Raw genomic sequence first — 10,000 nt, forward strand, 5'->3', positions numbered from 1 at the left:
GACCTAAACATATTCTTTATAAAACCTCCCAGTTAGAGAGGAAATGTCCTAAACATATTCTTTATAAAACCTCCCAGTTAGAGAGGAAATGTTCTAAACATATTCTTTATAAAACCTCCCAGTTAGAGAGGAAATTACCTAAACATATTCTTTATAAAACCTCCCAGTTAGAGAGGAAATTACCTAAACATATTCTTTATAAAACCTTCCAGTTAGAGAGGAAATGTCCTAAACATATTCTTTATAAAACCTAAAACTTCTAAATGGACCACACCTGGGAAGCAGCATCTTAGATCGCCATGGACTTTAGTAGAGGATTAAATAATACATACAGGTAAGATTTATATTCAGAAATATAATTTTGCAAGAAATGACTGTGCTATAGCCTATATTTACAAGCATGTGCCATATGTTAGCTGGGAGTTTAGCTTGATTGGCTATCAACATGTGCTGCCTATTAAGCCTCAGGCTAAAGCTGTGGAGGACAGCAGGTAGAGATGAGACAGCCAACACTGCCAGCAGGCCGGACAGCTTTGCTTCAAAATGAAAGCTGCTAGCTAGGTTGGTCACGGGAAGATGGGCTTAATACAGAGACGCAGAGCTACATGCCCTGCCTGCTAAGCCTCTCCTCAAGAAGACATGGAAGTGATGCCTGCAGAGAGGACAGGAGAGGAGGACTCAGGAAAGCAGCCAGTTGCTTTTTTTTTTTGAATTGAACAAAAAAGAACTAAGAGGATACACATCTCGGCTTTCCTGTTCTGTAAGTATCTGGGTTGATTAACAAGTTTATGTAACTGCCCAGTCTGTATCCACCTGTGTAGCTTTTGTGGTTGAAGGAGGTCTGACCTGGAAGCCTTAACTTTGTGGACACAGACATTGTGTTTATTTAGAGAATTTAATATTTCTTAGTAGCCCAATGACATTTTGCATACATGAAGTTGCAGTGATGAAGAAGGCTGGAAGATATATCATTAATAGGAGTACTCTAGGCCATTTAATAAATGTAATGTGTTTATGATGTTCTGTTAGTGTACTAAATCTATAAGATAAAACGGTACCTATATAGTAAATCACCAAGGTCGATCAATATACAAAATATGAGGGGAAACAGACCTGACAGGTATCTGGTGCAGTGTGTAGAGTGTTATTTCAAGAAAAATGTTAAAAACAGTGTTAGCTGAGGACAGAGGCAGTAGTAACTTGTAGAGGGAGGGACTGCCTTTTCTCTTGTAGTTTTACATACTTTTGACCATTATTTGACCAGTCAGGTGCATGTTAATTATTTGAATAATTCTAAAACAGATCTAATGCCAGAAGCATCACAGTGATAACATTTCATGCCCTGGTTCTTTTTTAATGTCATTATAATCTGTAATTCATATTGACCAAAGAAACCAAATTTAAAAGTACTTTGAACCCGAAACACACTATTAATTCCATTACTGTCACATGAAGAAAGAAAAATGTAGAGGAGTATGATATAATTTAAGATTTTTATCTTGGAGAAAACTAAACACAGCTCCTGTTAGTTAAACATTTTTTCTTGCTACCTGTCTGTTATTTTTGGATGATAACACTGAGCAACAAGATCTATGAAGCCTACTAGAGATTAGCTACAATTTGGTTTTTGACTAGAGAGATTATGTGGTCAGTGACTTTCTACACCATCAGAAAACAAAATCAGTTGGAGGTAGGATGAAGTTTAATCTGAATGTGGTCTGGAGATTAAAGCAACTGTCATCCTCCTGTTATGTAGTACAGACTCCCACCAGCCTGTTACTTTATGAGAAAGATGTTACACTTTTTAATGTATTGTTAAAAGAATCAATACAATATGATACCACCTTCCCAGCACACCATAGCAAAGATGATACTGACCATTACATACTGGTTGAACAAAAACAATAAAGTCATTAAATGCTGTGTTCATTTGGGTTATAGTTTTCATGAGTCCCCGGTCTACAATATAGTTTTTTTTTTTTTTCATTTTACAGGCACTTGATGCCGAAATGGCTCCAAAGATTTGTGGTGCCACAAATCCCCATCCACAATTGATGATACTGAAGAGGTATGTCTTCACAAAGATGAATTTTTATAAATATCTTGCTCTTATTGTTAATATCTTAGAAAAGTTGTCAGTGAGTTACAAAGCAAGCTTCTCCTCTGTCTGTCAACAGTAGAATGGTTCATTCAGATGCCAAATATCCTCTCTAGTGTACATTCCCAGGACTTTCTCTTTAGTGTCCTTTGTCTCTGTTTCATCTTCTACAGCTGACCACTGAGAGCAAGTGCATCCATACAGCCGTCAGCCACCCAAATCAGACCAGTCCAGAGCTCGGCCCTCTCATCAAGGTTGGACAGTTAAATTAAATCTGATGTCCAAGTAAGTGAAGTTATTTGTGGTAAAATGTTAACTCTACCAACCTATTTCAACCTATTTCAATGTGTGTGTGTATGTGTTTGTGTGCAGTGCGCCTGGGTAGAACATGCCTTATGTGGACAGTGTTGAGTAGAACATGCTTTATGTGGACAATGAAATGGAAGGACATTGTCTGAACATGCTTTTCAAGCTTCAGTCAGTATATTATCTGAGTGTATGTGTATCAAGCGGTGAACCCCACCCAAATATGACTTGGGGAGGACCATACTGTTTAGAGGGTCATGTCATCAGACTTTGGTTTTAAAGAACAATTGGACTGCCTGCATTTGATTTATATGTTGGTTTAATTTGAATGATACGTTGTTTAGGTACATCTAGTGGATGAGCACCCACTCAACAGCACTGATGAAAATTCATGACAAGATGTAATTTAAAAGAATCCTAGCAAATCTAAGAACTATAAAAGGACTACAAAGTCACTCAGTGTAAAAGCTTACAGCCCCTTATTCTAGAAGTGCGATCATTCTAGCAAGTGGGCTGGCAATAGATAAACAACGAAGTAAACAAATGCTGTATTCATCAGAGTATAGTTTTCATAGTCTACAGACTGTAGTCATGTGGCCTATTCAGTAACTAGAGAACCATTTTGGGAGAATACATGTTTTCCACAAAACACTCACAGAAATACAGCCATTATATCTTTTCACAGAGATGCTACACAGGGAACATCTTGTCTTCAAGATATTTATGATAATATATATATTATTTTTTCCATTTTACAGGCCCTTGATGACAAATTGGCTCCAAACATTTGTGGTGCCACAAATCCCCCATCCACAATTGATGATACTGAAGAGGTATGTCTTCACAAAAGATAGATTTTTATAAATATCTTGCTCTTATTGTTAATATCTTAGAAAAGTTGACAGTGAGTTACAAAGCAAGCTTCAGCTTCTCCTCTGTCTGTCAACAGTAGAATGGTTCATTCAGATGCCAAATATCCTCTCTAGTGTACATTCCCAGGACTTTCTCTTTAGTGTCCTTTGTCTCTGTTTCATCTTCTACAGCTGACCACTGAGAGCAAGTGCATCCATACAGCTGTCAGCCACCCAAATCAGACCAGTCCAAGCTCGGCCCTCTCACCAAGGTTGGACAGTTAAATTAAATCTGATGATCAACTTAGTGAAGTTATTTGTGGTAAAATGTTAACTCTACCAACCTATTTCAACATATTTCAATGTGTGTGCGTGTATGTGTTTGTGGCGGTCGCCTGAGTAGAACATGCCTTATGTGGACAATGTTGAGTAGAACATGCTTTATGTGGACAATGAAATGGAAGGACATTGTCTGAACATGCTTTTCAAGCTTTAGTCAGTATATTATCTGAGTGTATGTGTATCAAACAGTAGACCCCACCCAAATATGACTTGGGAGGACCATACTGTTTAGAGGGTCATGTCATCAGACTTTGGTTTTTAAGAACAATTGGACTGCCTGCATTTGAGTTATATGTTGGTTTAATGTGAATGATACGTTGTTTAGGTACATCTAGTGGATGAGCACCCACTCAACAGCACTGATGAAAATTCATGACAAGATGTCATTTAAAAGAATCCTAGCAAATCTAAGAACTATAAAAGGACTACAAAGTCACTCAGTGTAAAGGCTTACAGCCCCTTATTCTAGAAGTCGCGATCATTCTAGCAAAGTGGGCTGGCAATAGATAAACACAAGTAAACAAATGCTGTATTCATCAAGGTATAGTTTTCATAGTCTACAGACTGTAGTCATGTGGCCTATTCAGTAACTAGAGAACCATTTTGGGAGAATACATGTTTTCCACAAAACACTCACAGAAATACAGCCATTATATCTTTTCACAGAATGCTACACAGGGAACATCTTGTCTTCAAGATATTTATGATAATATATATATTATTTTTTCCATTTTACAGGCCCTTGATGACAAATTGGCTCCAAACATTTGTGGTGCCACAAATCCCCATCCACAATTGATGATACTGAAGAGGTATGTCTTCACAAAGATAGATTTTTATAAATATCTTGCTCTTATTGTTAATATCTTAGAAAAGTTGTCAGTGAGTTTCAAAGCAATGTTTTCCTCTGTCTTTCTGTCAACAGTAGAATGGTTTCTTTTTTATTCAGATGCCAAATATCCTCTCTAGTGTACATTCCCAGGACTTTCTCTTTATTGTCCTTTGTCTCTGTTTCATCTTCTACAGCTGACCACTGAGAGCAAGTGCATCCATACAGCGCGTCAGCCACCCAAATCAGACCAGTCCAGAGCTTCGGCCCTCTCACCAAGGTTGGACAGTTAAATTAAATCTGATGATCAACTTAGTGAAGTTATTTGTGGTAAAATGTTAACTCTACCAACCTATTTCCAACCTATTTGCAATGTGCGTGTATGTGTTTGTGTGCAGTTACGCCTGAGTAGAACATGCCTTATGTGGACAGTGTTGAGTAGAACATGCTTTATGTGGACAATGAAATGGAAGGACATTGTCTGAACATGCTTTTCAAGCTTCAGTCAGTATATTATCTGAGTGTATGTGTATCAAACGGTGAACCCACACCCAAATTATGACTTGGGAGGACCATACTGTTTAGAGGGTCATGTCATCAGACTTTGGTTTTAAGAACAATTGGACTGCCTGCATTTGATTTATATGTTGGTTTAATTTGAATGATACGTTGTTTAGGTACATCTAGTGGATGAGCACCCACTCAACAGCACTGATGAAAATTCATGACAAGATGTCATTTAAAAGAATCCTAGCAAATCTAAGAACTATAAAAGGACTAAAAATTCACTCAGTGTAAAGCTTACAGCCCCTTTTTCTAGAAGTGGCGATCATTCTAGCAAGTGGGTGCGCTGGCAATAGATAAACAACGAAGTAAACAAATGCTGTATTCATCAAAATTATAGTTTCATAGTCTACAGACTGTAGTCATGTGGCCTGTTCAGTGACTAGAGAACCGTTTTGGGAGACTACATGTTTTCGACAAAACACTCACAGAAATACAGCCATTATATCTTTTCACAGAAATGCTACACAGGGAACATCTTGTCTTCAAGATATTTATGATAATATATATATTATTTTTTCCATTTTACAGGCCCTTGATGACAAATTGGCTCCAAACATTTGTGGTGCCACAAATCCCCATCCACAATTGATGATACTGAAGAGGTATGTCTTCACAAAAGATGAATTTTTATAAATATCTTGCTCTTATTGTTAATATCTTAGAAAAGTTGTCAGTGAGTTTCAAAGCAATGTTTTCCTCTGTCTTTCTGTCAACAGTAGAATGGTTTCTTTTTTTTATTCAGATGCCAAATATCCTCTCTAGTGTACATTCCCAGGACTTTCTCTTTATTGTCCTTTGTCTCTGTTTCATCTTCTACAGCTGACCACTGAGAGCAAGTGCATCCATACAGCCGTCAGCCACCCAAATCAGACCAGTCCAGAGCTCGGCCCTCTCACCAAGGTTGGACAGTTAAATTAAATCTGATGTCCAACTTAGTGAAGTTATTTGTGGTAAAATGTTAACTCTACCAACCTATTTCAACCTATTTCAATGTGTGTGTGTATGTGTTTGTGTGCAGTCGCCTGAGTAGAACATGCCTTATGTGGACAATGTTGAGTAGAACATGCTTTATGTGGACAATGAAATGGAAGGACATTGTCTGAACATGCTTTTTCAAGCTTCAGTCAGTATAATATCTGAGTGTATGTGTATCAAACGGTGAACCGCACCCAAATATGACTTGGGAGGACCAAACTATTTAGAGGGTCATGTCACCAGAGGTGTCGCTTTGGTTTTTAAAGGGGTGATAGAATGCAAAACTGATTTTACCTTGTCATAGTTGAATAATGACAGTTTAGTGGGTAACTAGAACATACATAGAACATCTAAATCCCATTGACACCTCTTTTCTCTGCAAATCTCACTATTTGAAACTGCCTCTGAAAACGGGCGAATCTCAACGAGCCCCATAGTTGACATAGTCAACTATTGCGGCTCCTCCTCATTTGGCTCTAGTCTCTCTCTTTGTCATGCCCCAACATTTACATAGGCTACACAATTGACCTGAGATCAGTTAGTCTTCTGAATCTAGGTCGTGCAGATCTCAGAAATTGTATACATTGTTTATATGCTATTTTACCATTAAATTCACTTCTGAGACTTTTTTATGCGAGAAATCATGTGTAGAGGTCACATATGGGCCGTTTTACGAGAATTTATGTCTAATTGCAAATTTTGTCCGACTGTGTCGGAGTTCAGAGGCTGGTGCTGCCTGTGTAGCTGCCTCGCCGCCTGGCCTGCCTTCCTTCACACACCTGCTGTGAGATACTTGGAGCTCAGTCACGTCTGGCAGCCCGCAGCACTCCATACCCGTGCAAAGTCACCCTTTTGGGCTAATGGACTACGAAACAGTGCTGCTCTGACAGAGCTCCAGGGCCTCCAACTCCCCTCTTCCGGCTAGCTAAATGCCCGGTGTATGTGAGTGAAAGCGCGGTCAGCGAGCTTGTTACGCCAGCAATCTTTTACCACAGGTTTCAGTTAATATTTTAATGTGTGTAATTATAATGTGTTGAGTTATTTAAACAAACGATTGGGGAAATAAACGCCGCTTGTCCGTGAGTCTCATTGATAGAGCCTGCGGCTGGATGGAGCTCTATCAATGAGAGCTAGCTAGCCTCCTCTTAGAATTCCTCTGGAATTCACAAAAATTCATTAACTTGAAATCTGACACAGTTGTTAGCTTTATAAGACATTTAGTTAGATGTTGTGTGTAAGTGGCGTGTGAAATTCAAACTGTAAATATACTTGAATTAAAGGCGAAAAGGAAACTAACTATCCGTGATTTGTAGCTAGGATTGAAAGGACAGTCACAGCTAACGAAACACCTAGTTAGTCTTCACAAATATTAACTTGAAATCGGACACCGTTGTTAGGTTTATAAGACATTTAGTTAGATGTTGTATAAGTGGCGTGACATGTGTGTAACATGTGGTAAGAGATTGCTGGTGTAACAAGCTCGCTGACCGTGCTCTCACTCTCACACAACGGGCCATTTAGCTAGCAGGAAGAGAGGAGCTGCAGGCCCTGGAGCTCTGTCAAGGGCAGCGGTGTTGGTAGTCCCCGCTGTGGGCTGCCAGCCGTGACCGAGCTCAAGCACTCATAGCGGCGGGTCTGTGAAGGAAGGCAGGCCGGGGTCTGTGAAGGAAGGCAGGCGGGGTCTGTGAAGGAAGGCAGGCCGGGGTCTGTGAAGGAAGGCAGGCGGGGGTCTGTGAAAGGAAGGCAGGCGGGGGTCTGTGAAGGAAGGCAGGCGGGGTCTGTGAAGGAGGGCAGGCTGGGCGGCGAGGCAGCACCGGCGGGCGGCGAGGCGACAGCGGGCTGAACTCCGACACACAGTCTTACCAAATTTGCAATTAGCCATCAAAAACGGCCCATATTTGAGCTTTATATAGTTAATTTCATCGCTTAAAAAAAGTGAATTTAATAACTAAATATCCGCTAAAACAATGTATAACTTTGCAATGAGACCTGCTGTCTAGTCTCCCATGTGTTTCTATGTAGTTTGCTCAAACCAATCAGCGGTAGCTCATTCTGAATATTCATTAGCATACCATATTTGGAAGAAAAGCTCTTGTTCCAAATAGGAGCCATATTCACAGGGTAGTTAAGGGCCTAATAAAATAGCATTCAGGCAATTTTCAGCCCAACCAATGTTACATACCCCATTAGGAGACCTTAAGGAACAGTGTAAAATACCCTATATCATCATTCTATCACCACCTTAAGAGCACTTGGACTGCCTGAATTTGATCTGTATGTTGGTTTAATGTGAATGGTAAGTTGTTTGGTTACAGGTAATGGATAGGCACCCTATTAGTTATACTGGGCTACAACAAGTCAGCTCCTACGCACTGAGGCTAACTACAAATTCCCCATCTACAATTAAAAAATATGAAGAAGGTATATCTTCATTTAGGATATGCTATAAATAAGCTGCGTATAAATAAGATGCGCTATGAATAAACCATAAAATACAATGCAATAAAGGGTTAATATGTATGAGGTGAAATTAAATGTCACATTGGTATTGGATTTAAAGGGATTAAATATTGATATGTAAATATGTAATATCTTTATGTCCAAACTATGTGGCATAAATAAATACTAAAATAAAAATTTTTCGCCAACAGTGTCAAAAACCCTGCCTGCTGTCCACAACAGTATCCTCCTTGGATAAGTGTGTTCATTGTGTGAGACCTGTAACTTCCTTCAAGTGGCTTGGCTATCGATGCACAGGTTAGATATTTAGTGAATTAGTATAGAGTGTAATGTGTTGTGTTCTAACCACTTAAATAGACCTGCAGTGTTAACATTATATAGGTATAATAGCTCAAAACTACTCAAGTAAAAATAGTTACTTTTGCGAAAAGTGGGCAAGTACAAAACCACAGGCCAATCTATTCCCAAAGGTCTTTTTATTTGATGTGGCTATTTCAACCACAGATTTTTCTGTCCAGCTAGTGAGTTTTAGTAATGCCATTTTCCAGATGAGATGCGTTAAGTAAAGCTGAAGACAGTGGGAGCGAATCTGATAACGGCAACACAGAAGTTACAGCATCAGAGTTTGGAACTGTGGAGCCTGTGGATTTTGACTCTACAACCACAGAGCAAGACCATGACATTGGAGTCTTTGGTATGTTGACTCACTTCATAGTCACTGCTCATAAAATTATTTTTTTCCTGTGACAAAAGTAACTTTTGTTAAATTGTGTGTTCAACAGGATCAGTGTCATTTTGTGTGCGTCCACAGTAAATGAGAGTGTACATCCCTCTGAAGGTAAGATTCAGATTCAAGAGGTTTATTGTTTTATGCACAGAAAAACCACAGTGGTTTATACCATACAATGGAATTCTTACTTTGCCCAACTCCCTTAACAGAACAGTTCAATAATAAGACAAATACACAACACAAATAGAAAAATTAAATAAAGTAAAAAGGGTTAGGGTTAGGCAAACTTAAGTTGGAATTAAAAGAAAAGAAACCTGAGTTGAATAAGTTGCTCTGTACCTCAGTTACAGTTAAGGTTGGCGATAGTCATTCAGACAAGTCACAGTGTCCTTTGGGAGGGGCACAATGGTGGTGGACTTGTATTAGATGGGGACAGAGTGATGACACAGGGGTAGTGCGCGTCGTATGCCCTTGTTGGCCATAGTCCTTCCCTTTCAGCTGGCGTTGAGGGCTTCAAAGTGAGCCGTTTGTTTTCTCTTTGCAGTCTGTGATGTGTTGGCAGACCTTGCCACATGCTCCCGGGATCAGGAGTGGTGTAATATCCCTCCAGCTTCAGTCTGTATTGTCTCTTGGCCTGTCTGATTGATCTACGCAGGTCATATCTGGCCTTTTCCACACTTCAGTTAGGTTTTTCAGGGGTTTTGTCGTTGGTGTAGGTCTTGCAGCGTTTAGTGGGGATAATTTTCTTAGTGTATTTACAAATGTAGCCAGTTACAGCTGCAGCATATTCCTTTAGGTCCACAGTACAGTCTCCTCTCTCAGAGCAGGAGTTTTAAACACAC

The 10,000-nt window shown here is 39.5% G+C and overlaps 1 protein-coding gene and 1 long non-coding RNA gene across 4 annotated transcripts in view; both read left to right on the forward strand.

Annotated features, from left to right (window-relative positions):
- kcnd1 (potassium voltage-gated channel, Shal-related subfamily, member 1) overlaps window positions 1-10,000 on the forward strand; it is a 1,001,373-nt gene that overhangs the window by 18,504 nt on the left and 972,869 nt on the right. The gene's annotated exons all lie outside the window — the stretch shown is intronic.
- Window positions 2,040-8,825, forward strand: LOC120558744. 3 transcript variants are annotated; one of them, XR_005639174.1, is made up of 5 exons: window positions 2,040-2,068; window positions 2,272-2,352; window positions 3,163-3,237; window positions 5,813-5,893; window positions 8,620-8,825. It is a non-coding gene; the product is annotated as an uncharacterized LOC120558744 (long non-coding RNA). The 3 variants fall into 3 exon arrangements; XR_005639173.1 differs by lacking the exons at window positions 5,813-5,893; window positions 8,620-8,825 and adding an exon at window positions 3,448-3,514; XR_005639175.1 differs by lacking the exons at window positions 2,040-2,068; window positions 2,272-2,352; window positions 3,163-3,237 and adding an exon at window positions 5,567-5,595.

This window comes from Perca fluviatilis, chromosome 5 (assembly GCF_010015445.1).
Source record: "Perca fluviatilis chromosome 5, GENO_Pfluv_1.0, whole genome shotgun sequence".
NCBI lineage: Eukaryota > Metazoa > Chordata > Actinopteri > Perciformes > Percidae > Perca > Perca fluviatilis.